Source organism: Cottoperca gobio, chromosome 14, assembly GCF_900634415.1.
Source record: "Cottoperca gobio chromosome 14, fCotGob3.1, whole genome shotgun sequence".
Taxonomy (NCBI): domain Eukaryota; kingdom Metazoa; phylum Chordata; class Actinopteri; order Perciformes; family Bovichtidae; genus Cottoperca; species Cottoperca gobio.
The window spans coordinates 16,718,832-16,723,481 of record NC_041368.1 but is presented as its reverse complement, the minus strand read 5'-3'; the positions used below and the strand labels follow the sequence as shown (position 1 = coordinate 16,723,481).

At 46.0% G+C, this 4,650-nt stretch overlaps 1 pseudogene; it reads left to right on the top strand.

Moving 5' to 3' along the window:
* Positions 1-1,111: 1,111 nt before the first annotated feature.
* LOC115018931 (cytoplasmic polyadenylation element-binding protein 4 pseudogene) lies at positions 1,112-3,759 on the top strand (annotated as a pseudogene).
* Positions 3,760-4,650: the final 891 nt, after the last annotated feature.

The window sequence follows — 4,650 nt, the reverse complement described above, 5'->3', positions numbered from 1 at the left end:
TATGGTAAGCTAACACAAACATTACAGATATACAAAAATAAAGCACATGTAAATGTATTATATATGAAACACATTTCATATATACATTTATCATATCTGAACCATCATTTCACTTTCAAATTCACATGAGGGTGCCCCGGTAGCTCACCTGGTAGAGCGGGCGACCCGGGGTTTAAGTAGCCTGTGGCCATTTCTGGTTTGTCACACACCTTATCACTCCTACTTTCCTGATTAAGCATAACAAAGTCACATGTATATATATATATATACACACACACACACACACAATAGCATATACACTCAGTGACTACTTTATTAACTGACTCTACAATTTAATGCATTCCAATGAAACAGTCCTGCCATACCATGTATCTTTACCAAGCTCATATGTCAAGTCTTTGATGACATTGTCGGGAATGTGTAAATATGTTTATTATTGAGGTCACAGTAATAGGTGGTGTTGCTTCGCGTTGAACACATTATATTGAGAGGTGTTTCTAACCTTTTGTCCTTCACATTTCATGACTTTAGAGCGGCAGAATACCAGAAACAACTCTCAATATAATGCAATCCAGTACAACACCACCAATAACTATGACCTCAATGCTAAAAAATCTAATTAAATTAAAATATGACACGTATATGTATACATATATATCAAAATTGGGGTTACCCTAGAAAAAGGGAAACATAAACTGCTACTGAAATGGTACTGTTTCATTTCCACATTTACAATGAAGGAGCATAAGATCAAAAAGCCTGTGCTAAGAATGCTCCTTTTCTGAGGCATTGCCATCCTTTCGAAAGGGTTGGGTATCTCAGTTTTCTCACGACCTGCTATCAGCTGCATCGTGGACAGCACCGTGCTTGCTAGGAGGATTCTTTCTCTTATTTTTTTTTATAACCATATCTGACCTCAGTGGGCAGTACTTATGGATAGCATGGTTGTATTATTGGTGCATGGCCTTTAAATGTTGTAGAAATTAGGCGAGGCTGCCGGTTGTCTGGCCAATCACATACCGAGGTGTGGCTCTCCGAGGGAGTGGTTACGACGGAGAGGGCGGTGCTAGAAGCGGAAGTGAGTCTCGGCTGATCTCTCGCTGTCATTCGGCCACGGTCGGTTTCAGGAGAGAGGGGCAGCCCAAAGAAGCATACAGGAATCAGGCTTGCTCCGTAGAAAAGACAGTTAGCGAGAATAATACACTGAAAATCAAACGAACAATGAAACCGATCGAGTAAGGCTTGTGAAAGAACCGCGGCAGGATATATTTAACTCATTGACACGTTAACAAAGCTCTTTGATTACACGGTCCAGATTAGAGGCAGCAGATAGAGAGCTGTGTCATTGAGCAGGCAGGACACGTCAGGAGAAGGGAGAAAAAAAAGCTGACCGACTGCACTGTACGAGTCAGCTATCAAATCGCCTCTGAAAAGATCTGCCTGACGCACTAATTTTTCAAGGACACCACCTTGCTTTCAACCTGAGGAAAGGATCTCGACAAAGACATCGCCGAGGTCGAAGGTGGTGATCAGAAGGTGAAAGAACATTTTATTCGCCTGTATTCAGCCTGTCCAGCTAGCTAGCATTTATGCTAACGGTTGATAGCTTGCTAGCTAACGTTAGCAACGGATGGAAATGTTAGCTGGCCGGCTAACATGTCTAGTTTATTTGAACCGCTTGACTGTCGGCTGTTACCTGACGTGTAAAAATGTAATATTGAACATAATGTCCGACACTATTCATTGTGTGACTTACATCTGATACATTTTGAGGTTGGTCTCCACATACTGGTGACAGCTGTCAAACAAGGTCGAGTAATTTTCCTCTGAACGTTATGACGGTTTATTGTAATAAAAAAAAAAATCATTGACATTTTCTACAGCTGTCATTTATTAAAGGTTACACTGCGGGTAATTCATTATCTGTCAGTTGGTTTGCGTTAGGAAAACGTCTCCAAATGGAGATTGTGTCGGCTCGTCACAGCAGTGTTTCAAGCTATATCGGTGGCTGCCAGCAGCTCAGCTGAAGACTTACAAGCTGGCAACGTCACGGGGTTATAATTAGCTAAAGATGTAATATTAACTGGTTGTTTTTTTAAAACTGCCCAGAGTAATAAGGGCAGATTGTAAAGAGCAAGAATGAGCTCATTCATGACAGTGTTGTGTGATTATCATATGTCTAGGCATCCTCTGAGGGAGTATTAAAGACCCAACAGAAAATAAGATCTTTTATGTCCCTAGAAAATATCTATGGCCATCACCTAGTTGTTTCTAAATCCCTTGATCTATAGTGGACTGAGAGGGTCTGACTGCTAACTCAGTGCATGCCATCCTGTGTGCTCTTCTCTCAATAGGACCAAACGATCACGGGATTGCATTTGTGTGTGGGGGGAGAAAACAAATGGGGGATTACGGGTTTGGAGTCCTAGTTCAAAACAACACTGGCAACAAGTCTGCATTCCCGGTCCGAATCCACCCGCATCTGCAGCCCCCACACCACCACCAAAATGTGTCGCAGAGCCCTGCTGCTTTCATAAACAGCACCACAGCCACAGGGAATGGCACCACGGGAGGCTCTCCCTGGCTCTTCCCTGCCTCTGCCACCCACAACAGCGTGCAAGACGAAATCCTGGGGGGCCCCGAGAAGCCCAAAGCACAGCAGCAACAGGAAATGCAAGAAACGCAAGAAAAGCAGCAGCAGTTGTCCCCTGGGAGTCACCAGGAGGGTGGGAGTGGTGGTGGGATCATTTCAGAACTGGAAAAAGCCCGGTCAGAGGACGCCAAGACCGACAACGGCACATCTGAGGGAAGTAACGGAAAGGAGAAGCAGTTACGTCTTGAGTCTCCTGTCTTGACGGGCTTCGATTACCAGGAGACATCTGGTCTTGGTGGAAATGGCCCGGTCCAGTCCAGTACAACCTCGTCATCACTTACTGGCTTCAACAACTGGTCAGCTGCAATCCCGCCGGCGCCATCAACCATCATCAACGAGGACGTCAGCTTCTTCAACCCGGCCTCTGCCAACAACGGGCCCCTGCTGTTCCAGAACTTCTCACACCATGTCAGTCCAGGGTTTGGTGGGAACTTCTCCCCCCAGATCGGACCAGCGGCAGCCTTGTCCCAGCACCACGCGGCTCCCCCACCACACCCCCACTTCCAACACCCCCACAACCAACACCAGCAGCATCGGCGCTCCCCGGCCTCTCCACACCCTCCACCGCCGTTTCCGCACAGGAATCCGGCTTTCAGCCAGTTGCCGCATTTGTCCAACAGCCTGAACAAGCCCCCGTCCCCTTGGGGTCCAGCCAGCTACCAGAGCCCCTCTCCCTCCCCCGGCTCCTCCACCTCCTGGAGTCCCGGAGGAGGCTATGGTAGTGGTGGCGGCGGCTGGGGAGGGTCTCAGGGCAGAGATTATCGCAGAGGGCTGAACGGCGGGATGACCCCCATCAACTCTATCTCTCCACTGAAGAAGACCTTCCCCAACAACCACGTGGCATCCCAGAAGTACCCTCGAAACAGTCCCGCAGGCTTCAACCCCAAGTCCTGGATGGATGACGGAGTTGGCCGCAGTGATAATATCTTCCCCTTTCAGGTGAGTTTACCTGTGACAGTCTCATTGTATGATTTAGCAATAATTCTGGTATGCTATTCTGTTTTCTTATCTGTGATTATGTACCTAAGCATGTGTGTTTTCATGCTTTTGTGTGTGATTATTTACTTACTTGCTCCCTGAATGATTAAACATCAATGTGTCATTTATGTTAGTTGTTGATTTTTTAATACAGTATGTGATACAGCAGCTATTTTTAGACAATGGAAGGGGGGGGGGGGTGGTATGGATTTACATGATGCATTTGTTACCATGTTAGCTTTGAAATTAGTCCTTGCACTCTCTACTTCCACATCTGTATGTCCCTGATGATGACTAATGTGGCTCTGTCACTGCAGTGGTGTGTGCCACGTGTACGAGCTGGGGGGTTGGAGTGAGGAATGGGCTAGTGGGGAGTGGGGGAGGCATCATGGATGGAGGGAGAGAGAATGGGGAGAGGGATATGGAAATGATAGAGGGAGTTAAAAATGGGGAAAATCGAGAGAGGGTGCAAGGAGAACATCATAAATGGATGGATGGATGACCAAGAATGACATGAGACTGAGATGTAAAGAAAAATCTAGACTCAAGAAGACATCATTATGGGATTTATTTTATTCCGGCCAGAAGCAAGGTAATACTGTGGATTTATGGCCCGTGCCTAATGCCCAATGATTTTTCAGGATTACCGCTTTACTGATCACCCAGGTCGAGGCTGCCATAGCCTTGCAACTCGTTTTCAAAATGCCAGCCTCTTCATAGTGTCATTTTGATAGCCGGGTCCATTTACATTGAAGATGGCTTGTATAATTGTATTATCACATGTAGAAAACAGCTGATAGGATAGATGGAAAGAGGTCAAAGGAGCATAGAGATAAATTCATTTTATTGATCTAGCTCTTTATTGATTGTGTCGGTCGTTACTAGGAGGCGGGGGCGAAGAGAGGAAGGTTGCTATAGCCCCAGCGAGGCCTGATGAAAGGCTTCTTTAAGTGCTTTGCATATCCTTTGCCTTCTGACCTCTGGACAGTGTTCTTCAAATTAACTTCTGATCAGTCATA